This window comes from Schistocerca americana, chromosome 4 (assembly GCF_021461395.2).
Source record: "Schistocerca americana isolate TAMUIC-IGC-003095 chromosome 4, iqSchAmer2.1, whole genome shotgun sequence".
NCBI lineage: Eukaryota > Metazoa > Arthropoda > Insecta > Orthoptera > Acrididae > Schistocerca > Schistocerca americana.
Window position 1 is genome coordinate 785,730,030 of NC_060122.1, and position 24,680 is coordinate 785,754,709.

Consider the following 24,680-nt stretch of genomic DNA (forward strand, 5'->3'; position numbering starts at 1 on the left):
GTCGCACATTTAAAAAATGCTACACCTGAAAGGGCACAGAACAGCAACCAGAACGAGTAAGTTTCCAAGAAAATACTCAAGAGTATAAAGGAGACGCCATAGGAATGGGGTTGGTTTGGGTGTTGGCCGAAGTTTTGTAGACTCGTGAGGTATCACATGAGCTCATGTGGAGAGCCATGAGGCGTGGCAGTGCTTTGGCGGTGACCATACATGGTCACATGAGGCCTTGTAGGGCAGTGTCAGGAAGCGCCAACGTGGAAGGAACGACACAGCGTGCCACACAGATAAGAGGAGGGGCGGCGTAGCCTGCGGGGGAGTTCACTTCAGAGAGTGGTCCAGGAGGGATGTCTGTATAGGTCAGGCGCAGGGCCTGGACTTCTAGTATTCACTCTGGCTTTGCTTGTACTCAGACTTAGCAGCATACCTCCCTCCATGGGATTTTGCAATCAGGAGTTGTGTATTTTCGTTCAAGTCATTATCCAATTCTTGTTCAGATAATTTATTAGAGATTGTAGTTATTCAAGTCTTGTCTTTATTTGATTATTTCCTGAACAAGTTCCATAACTCTTTCAAACTTCCAGTAAGCCATGTCCACGTTAGTTGACTGGACGGACCCTCTCCATTGTCACTGAATGTATAAACTGCTCACTGGATGTGACATGCAGACTATTTTTCTGGTGCTAGGTGTGTGGGGTTAGTCATGGAATCAGCGTGCAGTAGCTGAAGGAATAGATCACTTCTCTTTGGATTATCAAACATGCTCAGCCTGACATCAAGTAAAAGGACAGGATGGCTTAGAGAACCATTTTTGCATTATTTGGATAAACTGTACACAGGACAGTGGCAGAGTCAGGAACCAGGAGAGTAAAAGAGCTCCCGAGAAAAAGGCGAAAAAGAAGATAGTTCCTATCTTGCACCAAGAAACAGACGGTGTCTGGAAAAGACAGAAGAAGAGGCCAGGACCAGCCCAGCAGACAGGCGGCACCTGGGCATGGAGTGGTCATCACTGAAGTTGGGCAAGGGTGTTGGGACACCCCAGAGAGCAACCAGGGGCTGCCGACGGTGGCGTGAGGTCGCAGACGCTGTGCAGAGGTGGTGCAGTGGCACCGGCAGTTGCGGACAATGACGTGAGGTTACAGCTGACAGTGTGAGGGCAGCCAAAAGCAGGAGCAGCTGCAGCAGGCAGTGCGAGGTCGCAGACGATGCAGAGGTGGTGCAGCAGCACTGACAATGGCAGACAGCAGTGTGGGTCACACACGGCGCAAGTGCAGGCAGCGGCAGTGCTGGAGACGGTGGAGCAGTGCACAGTCGCAGAGGGAACATATCGGTAGCAGCAACAATGGACAGTGGGGCAAGGGCAACATTTCGCAGCAGATGATGCACAAAAGCAGCTGCAGCTGTGAGAATTCTGATGGTGAGTTAAAAGACTTGCAGGCATGTCATAAAATGGAGACAATGTTTCTGGCACAGGTTCTGATGTGCCTGAGTTACAAAGTACGCAATTTGTTAGTTTGACAGATGTGCTAACATTATTACTGCAATTGTCTGATGGCAGTAAGAACACTCTGAATGAATTCCTCGACAATTGTGATCTTTTATTTAAATTTATAGCGCTATTAATCAGAGATCTAAGTGCCACTTGGCGAGATGTGCACGCCATATAACTAGAAAACTATGCTGGTGAAAGGTCACTAGACTTCTATGCATGTCAGATGTCTGCAAGTCAGCAAGAACATGGGGAAAGTATAGCTCAATGGGGCTTGAGGTCGGATACCATGTAGACCATTTCAGGGAAGCAATCAGAGGTCCCATGCGAGAACTGGAGCTAGAACAGCTTAACAGTGTTTATCCAAGGGGTGTATGATGACAGGATAAATACAACTGTGCGTGTGCGAGATGATCAGCTAATGATAACAGAGGCTATATAGTTAGCTCTGACAGAGGACAGTGCAAGAGCCTCGACCCGAGAAATGATGATCGCCCAAGGTGGTGGTGTGGTGCTGCAGACTGAGAAGAAAGCTACCAAGTGTTTCTCATATGGGAAGCCAGACCATATGGCGTGGGAGTGTTGTGCAGATAAAATAATATGAAAGATGGGACCAGGTTCTACCAAGAAAAGGCGGGGAGATGGGCCAGGTGCTCACAGTGTAGTTCGCCAAGTCATAAAGGCCCATGTGTGCATCTGCAGTCTATAGCAAGTTTAAATGGAAACAAAATAGTCATTACATGAGAGACTGCCCAGAAAGTGTTTGCCATGCACAGGGTGCATATAGGAGCAGTAAAAGCCAGGAAAACTAAGTAACGGTGTAAGAAAGTAGTCGCTTTACGCCTTACCTGGAAAGATATTAACAGTCAACTGTGAAAGTAAAAATGAGTTTATACAATTAGAGTGTCATGATGGCATTACTATATGCCTGAGATTTCTTGTGGATTGTGGTGCACAGATAAGCCTAGTTAGGAGAAGTAGTTTGAGAAACGGCAGAAAGTATGGTCCAGCAAAAGTGTACACAACTATAGTGCCAGAAAGGAATCAAATATACATCAAAAATATCACAGAACAACCACCTATCAGAGGAGCATAATTAACATTGGTGTAATACTACACAATAAGGTACCAGAGGAAATAACAAATACTACTCATCCAATATTTAAAGCTAAACTAAAGGCATTTCTAATAAAGCACTGTTTCTATTCTGTCAGAGAATTTCTGAATAAGTAACAAAATTAATTGTAGTAGGTACCTAATTTTAATTACTAATACTATGTATTATTGTAACTTATCTTTCACCTGTCCAATATCAATTGTACAATTTGTGCTATATGATAAAACTGGACCAATAAAAAATCAAATCAAATCAAATTAAGATTCGGGGAATCACTAATACAGTTGCAAGGACAGAGAGAACTGTAATTCCCGATTTATGAATGCAAAACAGAATACAAGTGAGGCATCGTTTCCCCATAACTGGGGAAGATGCAGATCTTTCATTTGATGGGCTGGTGGGCTGAGACTTTCACAAGGAACAATGAGTCATAATCAGTTGTGCCAGTGGAAGCCTGTGGGTCCATGGGGAACAGGTCAGGATGAAGGCGGAGCAGGAGTGTATACTCCGCCTGGTGCAGATTGGTATTAGAAGTCGGAAACTTGCTAATACGGTTGTGCAAGTACAAGGAAGAGAAGGCTCTTCAAGAGAAACCTCAGAGGCAGAGCAAAAGGCATGTGAGGAAAGGAAGATAGAGTCACAGGGTGAGCTCCAGTAGTACATTCAAAGAAAATAGAAAACTCTTGTGAGAGACTCTTAAGCACAAAGCAAGAAACATGTGGAAAGACGAGAGTGAATAGTGACAGAAACTCATTAACTGTAAAATATCTGCGAGTATACGTGCGGAACGATTTGAAGTGGAATGATCATATAAAATTAATTGTTGGTAAGGCGGGTACCAGATTGAGATTCATTGGGAGAGTCCTTAGAAAATGTAGCCCATCAACAAAGGAGGTGGCTTACAAAACACTCGTTCGACCTATACTTGAGTATTGCTCATCAGTGTGGGATCCGTACCAGATCGGGTTGACGGAGGAGATAGAGAAGATCCAAAGAAGAGCGGCGCGTTTCGTCACAGGGTTACTTGGTAACCGTGATAGCGTTACGGAGATGTTTAGCAAACTCAAGTGGCAGACTCTGCAAGAGAGGCACTCTGCATCGCGGTGTAGCTTGCTCGCAAGGTTTCGAGAGGGTGCGTTTCTGGGTGAGGTATCGAATATATTGCTTCCCCCTACTTATACCTCCCGAGGAGATCACGAATGTAAAATTAGAGAGATTCGAGCACGCACGGAGGCTTTCAGACAGTCGTTCTTCCCGTGAACTGTACGCGACTGGAACAGAAAAGGGAGGTAATGACAGTGGCACGTAAAGTGCCCTCCGCCACACACCGTTGGGTGGCTTGCAGAGTATAAATGTAGATGTAGATGTAGAAAGTAACAGAGGCAGGCAGCATGGAATGCTGGAGGGAAGCAAGAAGAGTGCAAACAAATTGTTTCAGCATTAGCAATAGGACCCTGGGAGGAACAGGTGAGTCAAATAAAAATAAAGGAAAATGGAATGAGAGAAGCTATCATTCTGAAATAGGAAATCACCAAGGGTGTGTATTTAATTGAGGCATTAGTAAAAATAGAATCAGAAGAATGCATAACAAGTGTGTCTAACATTGCAGATGAGAGAGTGTCAGTAGACTGCCCACAGGTGGTAGCAGAAGCAGTTCTGGAGTGGACATTCTTGCAGGAATCATTCAGTGTGTACCATGTCAATAAAATGAGCCGTAGCTGAAATCAAGACTAAGTATACTAAAGGAGAACATGTGTACAAGCCATTTAAATGCAGAAGAGAAGGCAGCAACCATAATTATGCATCATGTACAGCGAAGTTTTCCGTTTGCTTGGAGACATATTATCTTACGTGGGTAGTGTCAGGCATGAAATTAATTTGCTACCAGAAGCATAAGGTAGGGTAATATGTTCTCGACCCTACAGAATACTGCAAGCATAAAAGGAAGTGCTCCAACAGGAAATTGAAAAAATTTGAGAAGCTTATGTTATAGTATCAAGTAAAGGAATTTTCGCTTGATTTTAATTCCAAAAAATACGCATGCCATTGGAGAGCAAAAGTGGCAACTAGTCATTGACTGTGAGCAACTTAATGAGATCGCCCTAAATTCAGTGTATTCATTGCCAATAATAGGTGGAATTCTTGATGGTCTAGGAAAGGCAAAGTACTTCTCAACCTTCAACTTAGCAAAGGGCTATTATCAAGTCTTATTAGGCAAACAGTATAGAGAAAAGACAGCATTCAGTAAGCCTTATGGGCATCCATAGAGGAACACAATGTGCAGCTGATGGAGCTTTTTAAGAAGCTTAGACTCTGAAATTTAAAGCTACAAGTGGACAAGAGCAAGTTTTTGCAAAAGGAAGAGTACTATTTGGGTCATATGTTGCCATCCCTGAACATGAGGCCAGATCCACAGAAGGTCAAGGTAATAAAGAAGTATCCATAGCCCAAAACAATGCAGCAATTAAAAGTTTATTTAGGGGTTGTGGGATACTACTGGTATTTTATAAGCAACTTCAGCAAAATCATTAAGCCATTGCATGAATTGTTAAAGAAAAATATGCCTTACGTCTTGAGTAAGAAAACGCTTTTCAGCATTCGAAAGAGAAGCTGATCAGTCCACCTATACTAGAGCACCCAGACTTTGTAAGGGACTTTATAATTCCCATAGACACTATTCAGTCTAGTAATGAAGTAGTTCTAAGTCAGGAAAAAATTGGAAGTGATATACGTGTTGCATACACTTTGAATTCGTAGGACAAGGCAGAAAGAGGGTACAGTATGATTGAGAGGGAGATGTTGGCCCTTTTTTTGGGCAGTGAAATATTTTAGACTGTATGTATTTGCAAGAAAGTTCCTGATATGTACTGACCATCAACCCCAAACATAGGTAGGTAGTATATCAGATCCCTCTTCCAGGTTGATGAAATTTAGGTTAAAGCTGGAGGAATATGACTATCAGATGCTGTACGGGAGTGGCAAATGAATTCAAGTCACCAACACACTCTCATGAGTGAGGAAGGTCAGGGTGGCTGATGCAATAGCCTAGGTCAAGCAAGACATAGCAGAAACTGAAGCCTTTGCATGGGTCAGGGACTCACTGGCAGGCAACAACAATGGGGCTGTTGGTGCACATGAGCAGCTGAAAGAAGCGGCAGACAAGGAGGCAGGACACAAAACAGCTGATCTGAGAACGGTAAAAGATTTTATTCAGGAATGCAAAAATTGCATCAAGGATATAGAAAAGTATAGCCAAGAACAAGAGACAGTTGGGTCGGAAAAGATGGAAGAAAAGCCACAGCATTAAAATATTTCCATGATTCTCCCACTGGAGGACACCAAAGCACAGGAAGAACCTACGAGTGAAAAAAGAAGTACCAAGAATGGAGTAATATGAAGAAAGACATGAAAGAATATATCCAGAAATGAGAAAGTTGTTAAAAGAATAAGCCCACCAGGAAGCACGTAATGATGCCTCTAGAGATAATGAAAATGCCTGAGCACATTTTTGAAAGATGTGACATTGACGTGGTATGATGTGCTGTCAAAGTTTACCTCTCACTGAGAGGTAAGATGTCAACACAGTAGCGAGGTTGCTAGTTGAGAACATTACACTGAGGTATGTAATACCATCTGTATTGCTAAGTAACATGGGAAGTACATTAATGGCTACATTCCGATGCTATGTAAATAGAACACAGTCAAATTGGGACAGTTGGGTTGCATTTGCAGTTTTTGTGTATAATACAACATCATATAGTGCGCCAGGTTATACGCCACATGAATCCTTCTTTAGAAGAACAGGTAACAATGCAGGGATAGTGCAGAAAGATCTGGCTGGAGTGAAGTATAATTTTGATGATAATGTGGTAGAGCTAAAGGAGCACATGCAAGAAATGCACTGATGTGCAAGGATACAGAATACACAGTGTAAGATACAAAAAAATGAATATTATAAGACCCAGAATCCAAAGGAATTCCATTGTGGTGATAAGGTTCTGTTGTTTGATGAGAATGTAGGACAAGGCAGATCACATAAGTTGGATACACAATGGGAAGGTCTGTACATGGTGGTATGAACAAAGGAGCCTAATGTTGTAATCTGTCTGAAAAGAAATAAATATCTCACAGTACATGCAAACATACCGAAAGAATCTTTCTAATTCCAGATGTCAGCATCATACTGTTTCTCAGGGTTATCCTACTGCTCATTGGGGGTTGAGCATACCAGACAAGAAACGTGCACACAATTAATGAAGTTCATGTTGTCACCTGGACTGTATTATGACAATGTGGGTTGAGTGAAAATTTACTGTGTAATGTGGAAAATTGTAAGTTATTTTAATTTAATGGAACTCAGCGATAAATTTGAGCATACTGAGGTTCCTACTAGGTAAGCAATCAGAGATTGTAAATACAGGTTGGCATTATTGAATACGAGTGCAAAAAAGTGGAACTTGCATTAAAATGGCACATAGGAAAAATAGAAAAGACACTGCGTCTTATTGGGTAATTGACATGGCACGAATCCCGTATAACAAAATGAACATAGTAGCATTTCCGAACAGTACTTTCAAAAGGTTACAGAGAGCCATAATTCTGATCACCATTAACAAACAGCTGATACAACTGACGGGCATTTTCAATGACACAGAACAGGAAGACAATATGTTAATATCAACACTTGTCAATGCTCAGAATCAGAATCATTGATCTGGATGTTTTCATTGATGGAAACATCTTCATGTATGTGTTAATTGTCCTCCTAATAGAGAATGATATGGATAACCTCTACAAAACACTACCATTCCCATCAGAAGTGGACAGAATAAGACATTTATTTATGTATATTGACCTGAGGAAGAGCTGTTGCTAATTGATGACGCAAAATGACAGCATGCGTAGTTAAGCAATGGGTAAGTACAGTGTAAGACAGTAGATCAGAGCCCCAGAATATGCAAGTGCACTTTTGTACTTTCGTTCATGTATGATCATGAGAAGTGTGAGGCTAAGATGCTAAAACCAGTGCGAGAAACTCTGAAGGATTGCATGCAGAAGCTACTAGTATTTAACGAAAGTCTGTGGACATCATTAAGTAATAATGAATGGCTGTTTGTTGCCCTGTAAATCACGGCATTACAGTCACCTGGCACGATGGAAGTCCCACAGATATCATGCTCCGAGGCACAAGGAAAATAAAATTTTTAAGTAAAGGTCATGGGTATAATACAGTGTGAACATATAATATGAACAAATGCCTCCAGTAGTGAGAGGAAGCATATAAGTGAACTTAAGCTGGAACTGCCAATACAACTTGCAGTTAAGCAGTCAGTTGACCTAACAGCTGTGGGATGTAAGTTGGATGAGCTACAAAGTGAGACTGAATACCTGGAGAGAGATGCCTTCAGCAACTTCTCATTAAGTCATTTCTCTTTCTGGAGTTTCATGGGCTCTGGTATAGTAATATTCTGTTGTCTACACAGATATTGTAATGTTGCCAAGACTGTTTTAAATCTGTGTGCAAAACAATGGGTTACAATTGTTGCAGAAAAATATATGTTAAAAACACCATCATAAATCAGTGACCAGAGGGGTATGTAGTCATCCTTCAAGAAGCACATCTAAAGACAATGAAGAGACAATTTTTGACAGATGTCTAGTGCCTGCTAGACACGTTAGAAGTGAAGTTAGAAGAGGTGTTTATTAGACTGTTAAGACAAAAACAGACAAACACTGAAGAATGATGACACTGGTAGAAAGCTTGAAAAACTACTTTCAAGTAAATTGTAATTATATTATGAAGTGTGCATCAATGTATCAAGTGTAATTCATTGTAAAGTTGATTGTAAATTGGTATCTATACCCATACTACCAGAAGAGAGAATTGGTAGGATAATACGAAATGTCTCATATTGTAAAATAAAATTATTTTTATTCTAGGTATTAGAAGATGTAGCAATTATATTAAGTGTAAAATGTAGAAACGTAAATTTTTCTCTTACAGGGAAATATTTATTTGTATGTATTTCTGTTGTAGACAGTTGCAAAGCAATTTTGTGTGTCTTTTGAACATTATTATAAAGCAAATGTTTATGTTTCCCCATTAATGGAATAAAATGTATGAAAAACCTTGTAGCAAAAATTTGTAACCACTGACAACAGCATCTACCAATTATTCCCTAAGGGGTGGAGGTGTTGCATATTTAGAAAATGCAATGCCTAGAAGGCAATAGAACAGCAGCCAGACTGAACAAGTTTTCTAGAAAGTAGTAAAAGTACAAAGGAGATGCCACAGGAAGGGTGTTGGTTTGGGCATTGGCTGAAAATGCTATGTAGACTGATGAGGTATCAGATGAGCTCATTGGAGAGCCAGGAGGCATGGCGGTTCATTGGCGGTGACCATGTATGGTCACATGAGGCCCCACACGATGCTGACTGGAAGTGCAAATGTGGAAGGGGCAGTGCAGCCTGCGCACGGATAAAGGGCAGGGTGATGTAGCCCATGGGAGAGTTCAGTACAGACAGTATTCCAGAAGGAATGTCTGTATAGGTCAGGCACGGGGCTTGGACTTGTAGTATTCACTTTGGATCTGCTCGCACTCATACTTAGCAGCGTACCTACCTCCAAGGGGTTTTGCAATCAGAAGCAGTGTATTTTCGTTCAAGTCATTATCCAATTATTGCTCGGATGAGCAATTAAAGATTGTAGTTATTCGAGTCTTGTATTTGTTTGATTATTTCCTGAGGGAGTTCCACAACTCATTGAAACCTCCAGTCAGCTATCTCCATGTTAGCTGACTGTGTGGACCTTCTCCAGTCTCAAATGTCACTGAACATCTAGATCACTCACTGGAAGTGACATGGGACCATTTTTCTGGTGCCAGGTATGCGGTGGTGGTTGTGAAATTAGTGTGCAGTTATAAGCAATAGGTCGCCTCTCTTTGGAATATCAAACATGCCCAGCTCGACATTACGTAAAAGGACTGCACGGCTTTGAGAACCACTTTTGCATTACTTGAATAACCTGTACACAGGCCAGCAGCAGAATCAGAAACCAGGAGAATAGAAGAAGCCCTGAGAAGGGAAAAAAGACGGTCCTTATCCAGCACTAAGGAACAGAAGGCACCTGGACAAGTCAGAAGAAGAGGCCGGGACCAGCCCAGTAGACAGATGGGGATGGAATGGTCATCACAGAAGGTGGCCAAGGGCATCCTTTATGAACCGGCTTTCAGCTTCTTAGGCTATCATCAGATTTTCTATTTCTTTGTTGAATAGCTCTAATGGTGTCATTTTTTTCACTTTTCAGATTGTCAAGGTCCTCAATTGTTGCATTATTATGTCACCATGGCGTGAATGTTCGTTCACAATTTTCGCATGCACTTTTCATAAATTTCTAGACTGTCAATTCTCTGTTTTTCTTCTTCAAGACTTACATCTACTTGTTGTTACTGCCCAGCCTTGCCCATACTAGCAATCTGGGCATCGCATTTTTGTTCAAATAATCTTTAAAAATGGATTTCCAAATGAATTCTCTTTGCCTACAATCATCTATAAATTTCAGTGTGCTTCCTTTGGAGTCAGCAAACATTGCACATAAGGCACCTTAATGCATAACCACAAGCCGTAGCAGCAAAATATATATGGGTACCAGCTGCCTGTTGTTTGCCAAATAGTGCTAGAGATTCCTGCTACAGAACACCAATTCCCACAAAACCAGGAAAGCAATGCACTATGACACACATGCTCCAGTCTGAACAAATGTGAAAAAAGACCAACATCAAGGAGGATCTGCAATGTTGTGGGTGAGGATTATGTTGATCATATGAACACCTCTTCATTAAATTGTATGGGTGAACTGGCAAGGTTTAACTGCTGTCAGGTATCTTGGGACCTCATGTGTTGTTATTGGAAGGTGGTGTGGGCACAGACCTCATATTGATGAATGACAATGATTGACCTCATAGAGAAAGAGTGGTTGATGTTTTCTTGGAAACTGAAGATTCCTGCTGCAGAACACCAATTCCCACAAAACCAGGAAAGCAATGCACTATGACACACATGCTCCAGTCTGAACAAATTACACATGTGCAAATAATTACCTATTTATTTCATACTGAAAGTACCTTATAATGGTATAAAAGACATTTGCACTCGTAATTGTCTTTCCTGAATGTCTGAAAATGATGTTCCATCATGTTACACTCCCAGTCTATAAGGAAGGTGACAGAAAAATGCCAAATAATTACAGACTAACATCAAAAGTTCCCATTGCATCAAAAGACATAGAAAACAGTATACATATGCAGATTTACAATTGTTGATCTCAGCTATCAACAACAAAAGCAGCAGAATGTCTCCTCAATAACATGTATGAAGAATATGAGAACAAAGCACTCACTTGTGCAACACTGTTAGATTTAAGCAAAACATTTGACTATCACACATGATATAATGATAAAAAAGCTAGAGCGTTATGGTGGTGTAGATACACTATTACAACTGTTTCAGTCATACTTAAGCAACAGGGTACAGTTGATAAACGCAAAGAACTGAGAGTGAACACCCATGAAAATAAAGAGAGTTTGGCACCATAAACAAGCAGAATTGACAGATGTCAAATGCAGACATTAATACAGTAATAAACTGGTGTCCAAAATCAAAGCAACAAACTGCTATTTCCCTGCCTTGTGTGTGATTCACTGTATACTCACACAAACAGCAAACAGATGTCCGTACAGTTGTGTTCGGTACAGAAAATCGCATACCAGTCAATGGACAACCATGTCAATGATGAAGCAAGGGCACCTATCAAATGGGGTGGTGTTCGCTGGTTAGTCCCACTTCCACAATTGCTGTGTATACAGTCACTGAGGGTGTAAAGAAGACGCAACAGACTATCTGCGGTGAAGGGCCATAAGAAGAATGGAAGCAGGACAGTCGCAAACTGATGAGGCCCAATGGCTTAATGTGAAATATAGAGATCAAAACAGTACCCCGAAGACCAGGCCAGGGCCAACCACATGTGATATCAGAAAGAGGACCGTTATTTGGATGTAAAGGCACGACAATACCGCCTTAGTACTGCACAGCAACTGGTATCTGATCTCGCAGCATCCACTGGAAGTGTTGTATCAAGACAAACAGTGTACAGAAGGCCTCAGCAGAGTAGCATTTATTGTTGGAGACCTGCTGCATCGTACCTCTGATGCATCTTCACAAAAGAGAACATCTAGAGTTGAGTCGTCAACATGCCACCTGGGCAGTTGAACAGTGGGCCAGTATTCCTTTCACAGATGAGTCCTGATTTGATCTGAAGAGTGATCCTCAATGCATTTGCATCTGGAGGGAATGTGGAGCACAATTTTATGACCCAAACAATGTGAAAAAAGACCAACATCAAGGAGGATCTGCAATGTTGTGGGTGAGGATTATGTTGATCATATGAACACCTCTTCATTAAATTGTATGGGTGAACTGGCAAGGTTTAACTGCTGTCAGGTATCTTGGGACCTCATGTGTTGTTATTGGAAGGTGGTGTGGGCACAGACCTCATATTGATGAATGGCCTGTTCGCTCTCCTGATTTGAATCCCATAGAGCATGTCTGGGATGTACTAGGGAGACATGTTGCATCATGTCAGCATCCACCAATCACTCTCCAAGGCTTGCGAGCAGCTCTCCAGGAAGAATGGGCATTATTGCCTCAACGTAAGATTGAAGATATTATTCACAGCATGCCCCATCATTGTCAGACCTCTATTGCTGCCAGAGGTGGTCATATCCCATACTGAGCACATTAACCAGATGTCAGAATTTGCAAAATTTCCATTTGTTGCTTTAATTTTGGACACCAGTGTAGTAGTGATATGAAAATTGTTTTTGTCTTTTCTAGTACTTGGTTCTTTAGTACATATTTGTGATGGTTCACCTTTTTTATTGTGCTAAATAAAGTGGATCAACAATGCTCACAGTGATGACCCTGCACTGAACTGTTAAAACTGATATTCTGTGCTTGCACATGGAACAGTGAATCCTATCAACAATACAGCAGTGAAAGAGGAGCCCCAGAGCTTGCTTGTAGCTAACAACATCGTACCTTCACCAGCTACATCAAGCAACAACAATGACACAGGCAATGGCAACAGGTACAATATCATCATTACTTCCATCTTTTTGGCCCACAAAGGCTCAGCTATGGCTAACCCAGTTGGAAGCCATCTTTCATTTACGTCGACTGGTGTTGGACTCAGAACAATTTACAGTGGTTATAGCACAACTGGATCTGATGTTGTAGAACAACTGGATGATGTTTTTCACCAGCAGTCATATACAGTTCTTAAGAAGTAAGGAAGTAAGAGCTCCAACATTCTATGTTACCAGCTGAGTCACAGCTTCACAGAATTATTGAAAGTGGTTGCCCCTTAACAAGTACTTAGCTTCCTACACGCACTGGCAGGAACTGAACTGCTGTCTGAGCAATCTCTGAACATTTTTTGGCTACACAGACTGCCACAGAACGTTAGGGCTATTTTATCCACCTTCACAGAGTTTCCTATTGATGATTTGGCATGCAGGGCAGATGCTATAGCCATTGCATATGTGGACAATAGTTCACGTGCTGCAGGTAAACAGTTATGGCAGGAGGCCCCAAACTGCGCAGTCAGCTATTTGCAGTGGCATGGAGCTTGGACCTGCATATTGCTTTGCCACAAATGCAACCACCACAATCAGAGCCATCTATGAGCCAAATGGTGCATGAGTTAGCTAAGATTAACGTAAGGCTTCAGAGATAGGAAGGCAACAGCAGTTTTCAAGGCTGTCATGCTAAACAAAAATTTAAAATGGTGTTGGTACCAAAAATTTTATGGTGAGGGAGCAAGACAGTGCACAACGCTGTGCCTCTACACAAATGTAAACAATGAGTGTCGGTGGGTGAGGTGCATACACTCATCCAGAACACTCAAGTGCAACAGAAATGCAATGGCATCTGCAGTTGCAGGCTCAACTAAACTATTTGCAAAGGACAGAAAATCTGGTGACCTATACTTGATTGACACAAGCTCCAAGATTAGCACATATCCAGATAGGCTGAATGAACATCGCTCATTTACAACATTTCCACTTCTCAAGGCTGCTAACAATTTGGCAATTTAGACATACACTGTTTGGAGGTTCCTGGGACATCTGCATCTTCTGCACTGTTTGTAAAGCACTCAATGCCGCAACCACCTAAATGCCAAGAGCACACATGTGCGTTCATGAGAAGACCTTGCATTCCACATTTCCAGTATTAACTGAAGTTTAGGAGTCAAGAGAGGTGTGCAAGGCACTTAAAGCAAAGATCTGTGAAGGCAATGTATTGTGTAACAAGGAGCAATTTGCCCTTTCAGTGTTACAAGATGACAATGCTGGGCTGAAGAGAAAAGTATTGGCTGGCTACACAACGCAAGTTAAGCAAAACACTCGAACTGTTGTGTCCCTTATACTACACTGCTGCTTCATAGGATTTGCACCAGGCAGCTATCCCTCTCCTGCCATCAAGGTCACAGCAAGGATGGGTGATGGCCTGTCCCAACAGCTGTTGCAATGATTCCCAGTGCTAATGGACCCAGTCCTGATGAAGAGGAAAAGAAGCCATTTGACTCAACACCATATTCAATCAACACCAAGGCAACCAGTGACCACCAAGCCCTAGCAGTCCTGGCAAGTTACATGCTGTACGATCTGAGTTCAAGAAGAAGATTTCTGTCAGATCCACGGCAAGATCTCACAGTGCTTGGGCATCACCTTTGCAGGTAGTAAAGAAGAAGGATAGCTGATGATCAGTTTCCAACATTGCTGACTTTAACAACAGTGTGGCAGACGCTTGTATCTGATTGTGCAAAAGAAGAAATGATAAGCATAAAACTGCAGTTACTACAACCTTTGGACTCTTCAAACATAATACAAAGCCCTTTGTGCTACGAAATACTGACCAAACTTGGCAACATGTATGATGGGCTTTTGTTTGTGTTTTGTCACATGGACGACATCTTGGTATATTCTAAAACCAAAGATGAACACTTCAAGCATTTATGTCCACTTTTCAAGCAGCTGAAGAGTTATGGTGTCATGGTTAATCAAGAGCTGTGAGTACTGTACTGGAGCAGAGTACATCTCCATAATGTGGTAGCCTCTGGAATTCTTTTCAAAAACCTCTCTATTCAACAGCAACAATAGAGCACATCTGAAGGGAGCTCCTTGCTATGTACTTAACTGTAAAGCATTTCCAGCCTTGGGTAGAGGGACAAATTTCTGCAATTTTTACTGATCACAAGCCTTTAATGTCTATATTTCAACATGTGATGAACTTAATTCACCACAACAGTGTAGATGCACTGAGCTTATTGCTCAGTTCACAACTGTGCAGTCAGCCATTTGTAGTGGCAGGGAGCCTGGACCTGCACATTGCTTTGCCACAAATGCAACTACTGCAGACAGAGCCATCTATGAGCCAAATGGTGCATAAGTTAGCTAACGTTAATGTAAGATAATATTGTGGCTGACTGTCTCAAAACTGGACAGCTGTCACTGCTATTGACTGGGTGGCAGTGGAAGCAGAGCAAGAGATGAATACATTCCTGCTGCTGTGTCCTAAGAATTGTGGATTGACAAGCTTATGACAATGCACGGCATTGACACTAGAAATAACAATATTCATCCCTTCAGTTTTGCGAGGTGGCAATGCACCATTTTGAATGCATTTCATAACTTACCACACCCTGGTATCAAAACTTCTGCTGAACTGGTGGCAGACAAAGTGGTTTGGCCAGCAATGCAAAAAGATAGTCAGTACTGGACACAGTGTTGTGGGAAGTGTCAAAACTGCAAGACTTTTAGATGTGTTTTTGTCCCCATAGACTTCTTTCACTCACCTTTGGGAGGACTCTTGCAATTACATGTTAATTTATGGATCTTCTCCCCCTCCTACGATGGGTTTCGCTGTTTGGTGACTGTACTAGACAGATTGGCAAGGTAGCCTGAAGCCATGGTGGTATCAGATATTTCTGCAGTTTTGATTGCCAAGGCACTCCTAAATTGTTGGTTCTCAAAATTTTGCATTCCACAAATTACTACACTGGACAGGTGTAGGCAAATCAAGTGGCAATTATTCAAACAGCTTTTGAGAATGTGCAGTTGCAAACATATTTGAACCACGAGCTAACGTCTCACCAGTTGGGGAGTCAGATGCGTTCTTGCACAGACTGCATGCACATGTTCATCACCTCCTGCCAAAGAATCCAGTTCAACATGGTGCAGACCTATTTTCTTTTACAAAGATTTATTCAGATGCAATTTTATGTGGCTAAGATGTCACAATTAAAACACCTCTATCTTCACAATTTATGGGCTCTTTTAAGGTTATAGACAGCAGGGAGAGAACATTCATAATTTAGAGAAATGGGAAATGAGATACTGTATTGGTTGAGTGTCCCAAGCCTGCTTACACAGAAAACACTGTCTACAGCATTGAACAATCCAATTCAACCTATATCTCAGTCACAAAATGTAGTGCACAGTGCATGAGACACAGTGCCTATTCCAATTCCTTATAAAAACCAGTTAGTGTAAATGTGGTCTGTCAGTCAGGTAACTTTTAAGTACTTACTAGTCAGAAGAGCTCCCGGGGTGTCAAGTAAGGAGTGAACTGCATGAAAAATTATTGTTACATTGCAAGACCTTCTGAGCCACAGCTCTTTGAAAAGGGGGGGGGGGGGGCTGATGTGGTGGTATCAATAAGCTGATTAGTGTTCATCACTACTATGAAACTGGTTTTTGTCTTTGCTAATAAGCTTTTTTGGCATTTGTGTGTGATGGACTGTGTTTTAGTTGTGCAAAGTGTAATTAATGCAAAATAAAATGTTAATTGCTTATAAATTGCATGTGTATTTGAAGTGGATCAACAATTCCCACAAGGCTTAGTGCTTGGGCCTTTTGTGTTCATTGTGTCTATTGTGTGTGGGCAACTGGCTGCCTGTGGGCCGGATCAGGTCCGCGATTGGTTTCAATCCAGCCTGTGAAAGAAAGAAATCAGAGAGAGAGAGAGAGAGAGAGAGAGAGCAAGGTGCTCACATTGTATTCCATCCAAGGCACATTTTTCAGTATTTCCATCAACACTCACTTTGCCTTGGGTTTGAAGCTCATGAGGCAGACTGCTGAAAGATTTGCTTAATCTGCACATGCCATTTCACAAGTGCACAAACCATTTTGCTCTCTTTGGATTTGTACAACAAAGAGAAATACATTTCCAGTCAGTGCACAAATTTACGGTGTAGCATATTTGGTTATGTGCATGTGGAGAGGAAGGGAAACAGCTCACTACCTTGAAGGGATGTGGGGAGAAGTATTCTTGCCTCTGGATCAGTGCCAACAGCACACATATATTATTTACTGCTTACTGCCTTTGCCTGTGCCACACATTGATAGATCACAAATTTTAATAGTAGGCTACAGCAACACAAAAATTATTGAATAGTTGCAAAATTTGCCGATTTGAAGGGGAGCAGCATGGGCAAAAACTTGGTGGATAAACTATTTATCTGTTGTTGGTTCACATTTAATGTACTGTACTAGTTGATTGTTAATTTCATCTTTATTGACTTGATTCACAAACAAATCTGGCATTAAGAAAAGAAAATTTGATGCAGAGTGTTGCCAATTCCAGGAGAAATGGACAGATGATTATTTAATTATGATGTACAAAGATAAATATGGTTGCTTGTTGGGTAGTGAATCACTATTTGTTGTGAAGAACTATATTTAATATGAAAAGACACTTTTTTACAAAACAGATTACTCAGCAACAGCTTACAGGGTGGTTGTGGAAAGAAATTAAAATATTAGTTTCCAATTTGGATAAGCAGCGGCATATGTTTGTCCAGCCACGGACTCATGCGACATTTTCATTGAAGCTAGTTTTATAGTGAGTAGATTAATTCCCAGAGCATTACAGCCTTTTGCTGAAGGCGAATTCATATACACATGCCTCTTGGACATTCCAGATGTACTACGTCTTGATAAAAAAGAAGTTCAAAGAAATAATTTTATGGAAATAACAATTGTTTGACGAATTGGTATGATGGCTGATGACATTAACAATAGTTTGTGTGCTCATGCTGTTACATTTGAAGCATTTGCCATTGTTTAGGACAAGAGCACTGGTTTGTTAGACCCCGCTCAGTTAGTAATTTTTGTTCATGGTGTAGATATTGAGTTCAACACAACAGAAGAATTGAAGAATTATTAGCATTACACCTATTAAAAGGAACATCAATTCTTTACTGTTAGATTGGTGCATAAATTTGTTGCATTTTGTTTTGCATGTTGGTATTCCAATTCCTATGGATTTATTTATCAAGTTTTATTTTCTATTTGCAGTTCACTTTTGCTATTTGAGTTCACATAGGGAGTGGAATTGTGGACGCTAGATGATAGACTGTCAAGTGGAGAAATCTGAATGTTTCTAACGTATTCTTCTATTTGATTTCAACAGAGGGATAACAACAGTAAAGGCAGCCAGAAATATTTCTGCCTATGGAGATAAAGCCTTTTGACAGAGCATGGCAAAAAAATTGTTTTCTCATTTTAAGGAGTATTGTTTTGACATTAGTGATTCTCCACATTCAGGAATACCTTTCTGGTTTGATGAAGATCATTTTAACGCATTAATCCACAATTATCCACACCAGTGTACTTGAGAATTGGCAAATGTGATGAACTGTGATCGTTCCACCATTGTGTAACATTTGCATGCAATGGCTAAGGCTAAAAAATCGGGTGTATGGGTACTACATTCTCTAAGTCAAAATCACAAAAACAGTGGATGGCCATATGTGCGTCTCTGCTTGCTTGTCATCATTTGGCTCATGAACAACACTGTCTGTTCCTATTCTGTACTGTTACTGGTGTACCACCATACAGTGAGACCTTCAGAGGTGGTGGTCTAGATTGCCGTACACAGTACTACCTCTAATACCCAGTAACACGTCCTCTTGCACTGATGCATGCCTGTATTCTTTGAGGCATACTATCCACAAGTTCATCAAGGCACTGTTGTTACAGACTGTCCCACTCCTCAACAGCAATTCGGTGTAGATCCCTCAGAGTGGTTGGTGGGTCATGTCATCAAAAAAGAGTTCTTTTCAATCTATCTCAGGCATGTTTGATAGGGGTTAATGTCTGGAGAGCATGCTGGCCACTCTAGTCGAGCACGTCCATGAAGACAAATGCCTCCCCAATATGCTGCCGATATGGTTGCACTATTGGTTGGAGGATGGCGATCACGTATCATACAGCCATTACAGCGCCTTCCGTGACCACCAGTGGCATTTGTCGGCCCCACATAATGCCACCCCAAAACAGCAGGGAACCTCCACCTTGCTGCACTCGCTGGACAGTGTGTCTAAGGCATTCAGTCTGACCAGGTTGCCTCCAAACATGTCTCTGATGATTGTCTGGTTGAAGTCATATGCGACACTCATCGCTGAAGAGAACATGATGCCAATCCTGAGCGGTCCATTCGGCATGTTGTTGGACCCATCTGTACTGTGCTGCAAGGTGTCATGGCTGCAAAGATGGACCTCGTCACGGACGTCGGGAGTGAAGTTGCGCTTCATGCAGCCTATTACGCACTGTTTGAGTTGTAACACGACGTCCTGTGGCTGCATATAAAGCATTATTCAACATGGTGGCGCTGGTGTCAGGGTTCCTCCAAGCTATAATCCGTAGGTAGCAGTCATCCACTGCAGTAGTAGCCCTTGGGTAGCCTGAGTGAGGGATGTCATTTACAGTTCCTGTTTCTCTGTAAGTCCTCCATGTCCAAACAACATCGCTTTGATTCACTCCGAGATGCCTGGACACTTCCCTTGTTGAGAGCCCTTCCTGGCACAAAGTAATAATGCGGACATGATTGAACCACAGTATTGACCGTCTAGGGATGGTTGAACTACAGACAACATGAGCTGTGTACCTCCTTCCTGGTGGAATGACTGGAACTGATCGGCTGTTTGACCCCCTGTGTCTAATATGCATTGCTTATGCATGGTTGTTTACATCTTTGGGCTGTTTTAGTGACATCTCTGAACAGTCAAAGGGACTGTGTCTGCGATACAATATCCACACTCAACGTCAGTCTTCAGGATTTTTGGGAACTTGGGTGAAGAAAAACTTTTTTTGATGTGTGTATTTTGGGGAAATCAGTCACTGGCTAAAAAAGTACTGTGTGCACAAAAAAGAGCCTTAAAGATCATGTGTGAAGTTTGTCCTAGAGCCACATGCAGGAATCTTTGTAAGACACTTGGAATCCTTACATCCACTGTGCAATATATATCCTCTTTGATGTGCTTCATAAAGAAAGAAATCCATTTTTAAACTGAGTAGTGAGCATCATAGTCAGTGAGACAAAAAGAAAACATGATATCTGCTATGAACAGGCAAATCTAAGTATGGTACAGAAAGGAGTCCATTTCACTGGCTGTAAGATTTTTAATGCCCTCCCTTAAAAAATTAAGTGTTTGGTAGAAGATGAACTCTTGTTTAAAAAAACTCTAAGGCAGTTCCTATTACAAGGATCATTTCATACGATAGAAGAGTTCCTGAACTACAGTGTTTAGAGTTTCTTGTATTGTTAACTGCAAATATATGCTCAAATCTACATTTGTAATCCTGACTATTATTTATTGTAAACACATAATTTGCAATATTTAATTTCTGTAACACATATTATTATTTAATATTTATTTATGTCTCAAAGTTGAATTTCTGTAGTAGAACCTAAGATACTGCTTACTGTAATATGAAATCAGTTTGTTTTGTTTTTATGTGCTACTATAGATTTCTGACACGTTCCATGTCCTGTGATATTGTCACAACATGGATCATTGGAACAAGAATTAAATAAATAAATAAAATGTATAATAAAGAGAGACCATGAGGATAAAATTAGAGATTCAAGCCCACATGGAGGCTTACCGGCATTCATTCTTCCTGTGAACTATTCGTGACTGGAACAGGAAAGGGGGGAAGTGACACTGGTAAACAAAGTACCCTCTGCCACGCACTGCAAGGTCTCTTTTGGAGTATAGATGCAGATGCAACAACAACATGGCTAATGTGGAAACAGTATTAAAAAATTCAGCCCACTGGTTTATCCTCACATCCTGCCACATCCTGGATTCATCCCACATTAACCACACTAACACTCAACCTTCCCCCTTTCTTTTTTTAACCTTGTTTCTCTTGCTCCCTCTTTTTGGATTTTCCCGCATCTCCTATTTCACTTTATTGCTAGTTCTTAATTTCACTATTCATTCCTTTTCCTCTTAATCCATTTTTACTTCTGCCTCTGTCCTTTCATAATCCACTTACGTTACAAGTAAACTATAATGGAATAAATCAGTTCTGCACTATACAGTTAGATAATAATTAGAATAAAATTATTTCTATTAAATAATTGTCTGGACCCAAGCTGGCCCACTGCTCCCTCTCTGTGGCACTTTTCCCTTCATCTTCGCAATCTTTTACCCATCCAACTAAAGGATGACTCTCACCCTGGGTCTAAGTGACATGTCCCTCTTTTTCTGGGCTTCCCCAGCTTACGCCTCTACCAATTGTGAGGAAGGAACTAGCATTTCTGAAAGCTAGGACAGCTTTTTGTACTTGTCTATGTGTATCAGCGGCACTTAGAATTTTGAAGTGAGGTATTGCTGAGCCATTGTGTCTCCTTTAACATTATATCTTCCTCATACAGATTTTCATTTTTCTGCAGCAAAAGCTATATTTGATTTCAGAAATGAAATCCTGACAGATTTAGACAACAAAGGCCAACCTGTCTATTATCTGAACTTTCTGAAGTCTTTGATTGTTCAGATCATAGAATTTAATTTAAGGAAACTAAAATGTCATGGACTTAATTGCCATGACTCTTTCATGGCTGAGGTCTTACTATCATAACACAAACTAGAGGACCACCTTTCCCAAACTGCATCCCAAGAGTGAAACTAAATTCAGTATCTAGGAACATAAAATATGGAGTCCCAGAAGACTTGGTGTTACATCCATTTTAGTATCTAAATTGTGTAAATGAACTTCCCATAACTTAGGACAGTTCAAAGACTTCATTGTTTGCTTTTGACTCAGATATATTAATCACTCAGTCATGTCAGGCATCTGAACTACACCCCGACTTTGCAAACAACTATGAAGCGTATCACAGGGGATACTTCCCATTATGCCATGTATTAAGGATTCTTCCTGTTCCATTCAAGTATGGAGTGTGGGAAGAATGACTGTTCAAATTCCACTGTGTGATTTGTAATTAATCTAATCTTGTCCTCACAGATTAATGGGTCACTGTTGGAATCAGTGGAAAGAGAGAGATTTATTAATATTAAATATAAATTTGAACAACGGAAATTCCACGCTGTGAGGCACAGCACCTTGCATCATGCCTATTCAGATGGGATATTACAGCAGTGATTAGACATGCAGTATGAGTCACATGCAAGACAGGTGGTATCAGATGGCTCAGGTGTATGTAGTATCTATATGATATGGTAGAGCTCACTAGCTGACAGACATTGTTTGAACTGCTGTCAAAATACTGTCAATTTTATTTCCAGTTTTATTTGTTTGATTTTCTAATTATTTATTTACTACTACTATTATTGTGTTTGATTATGAGAGTGAAAGAAGGTGTGAATGTGAAACACTGTTTTATGTAAAGCTTTTATTCTACACAGTGAAGTAACTGGTCATGTGAGGAATATTCAAGAATGACATGTGTGTTAGTCATTTGTACTGGGGAATTTATTATAAACTATTTCATCACTTTATGGTACTGGGGAAAGCAGATTATAATTTCTGTAAAGTACTTTTGTTAAGAGGGAGTTAAATTTATATCTGTGGATTTTCAAAATTTATTTATGTTAATTTACTGTTCTGATGCAGTGACAAATTTTGATTGGTTCTGTATATATGTATGGGATTGAGCAGGCTTGATGCTGCTTTCCATCTGTCTGTGATGTTTCTCTTCCAGTGAGAAATTAGCATATTCACATGTTTTTAGGGAACTAGAAGCTTCTTTTGTGTAGAGAGAAGAGTAGAGTTAGGGCTTTGATCTCACAGTGATCAAACCTATTAATATGTGCTCCATTGAAAATTGTTAATATTGTGATATTTTGGTACCAAAAATGTTTGAGAAGTGCTGTAAAGTGTGGAAGAGAATTTGAGTTAATGTACAGGGTGAAATTCAGAACTTTTGCTGATGTTTAAAGTATCTGAACACTGTGAGGCATGTTGCTTACTCATGAACTTTTCAGACATTGTACAGCTTAGAGTAAGGCTTGGTAGTAACTGGTGTATGCAAGCTTATCATAACAGAATGAAATATTATGCACAAAATATTTTTATTTAACTATTCTGATAAAATAATTTTTGAGGTTATGATGTGTACAGCTGTTTTTTCTATAGCTTTTTCTGGCTGAGAACTTCAGGTCAGTAACTTCAAGGACATGTGTGAGTATGAAGAAATTCACCACCAGGTGAGTGAAACTCTGCAAAGCACAACACCACCACAGATGGAAAAATAACATCATGAAAAGGATAGATCGCTACTCACCTTACGGACATGACACTGAATCACAAGCAGACACAATGAAAAGACTGCTATACATTTAAGCTTTCAGCCAGAATGCCTCCTTCCAAAGTAAAAAACACATTCACAGCCACACACGTAGAACTCACACACACATTACCACTTGGACTGCCGGCTGCTGGTGGCCGAGCGGTTCTAGGCGCTTCAATCTGGAACCGCGCGACCGCTATGGTCGCAGGTTCGAATCCTGCCCTGGGTATAGATGTGTGTGATGTCCTTAGGTTAGTTAGGTTTAAGTAGGTCTAAGTTCTAGGGGACTGATGACCTGAGATGTTAAGTCCCATAGTGCTCAGAGCCATTTTTGAACCACTTGGACTATTCATGGTCACCTGTGTGAGTTGTGCTTGTATGGATGTGTGTGAGTTTTCTACTTTGGAAGAAGGTCTTTTGGCCAATACCTCATATGAATGGCAGTATTTTCATTATGCCTGCCTGTGATTCAATGTCTCATCTACAACCTGAGTAGTGATCTATCCTTTTCATAGTATTGTTGCATACAAATTTAAGTGTTAAGAAAGATTTTCTGAAGGTATTTGTCTAAAGTGTAGCCTTGAACAGAATTGAAATGTGTATGATAAACAGCTCAGACAAGAAGAAAATATAAGCTTTTGAAATGTGGTGCTACAGGGAAATGCTGAAGGCTAGATTGGAAGACTGGATAACTAATGAGGATCCAATGAATCAAACTGGGGAGGAAACACATTTATGCTAAAGCCTGACTTATAGGGAGGACTGGCTGGTAGAACACATCCTAAGTCATCAAAGAATTATCAGCTTTAGTAATGGAAGATTTTGTGTGTGTGTGTGTGCGTTGGGGGGGGGGGGGGGAGTGGTAAAATGTAGGGGGAGACCAATAAGCAAATTCAAATGAAGTGATTATGCAGAAATGAAGAGGCTTGTGCATCATAGACTATTATGGAGAGCTGTATCAAACTGGACTTTGACAGAAGACCACCAAAACAACAGTAAATGAGGTTAATCACAGGCAAAGCAATTAATTTTGGAACTGTAGATGGATTCAATAGAGGGAAATGAATGTTTCCATACATTATACAATATTTTGTTTGTGATACATTCTCTAGTTAAGAACTGTTATCAACTGCCAGTAACAAACTTATTTTATTATTTTATCGAGGAATCATCTCACAGTGATATCGAAACTGTCATCATACTTGTTAGTGCAGTGAAAATAAACAGGTGAAATAAAAATATACACAGAATATAGAAATACGTTTTATGAAGATTTTCATTAGACAAGACAAGTAGTGTAATGATACTGCTAACAAAGCTGCTAAAATCTCTGACATGTGGTGAAAACAAAATTGTCCTTTTTATTTGCTTATGATTTCTGACTGTGACTGTGACTTGCAACATAGATGGTCAATT

The 24,680-nt window shown here is 40.6% G+C and overlaps 1 protein-coding gene across 1 annotated transcript in view; it reads right to left on the minus strand.

Moving 5' to 3' along the window:
• The window catches only part of LOC124612503, a 529,185-nt gene that overhangs the window by 11,140 nt on the left and 493,365 nt on the right, over positions 1-24,680 (minus strand). The window lies entirely within an intron of this gene.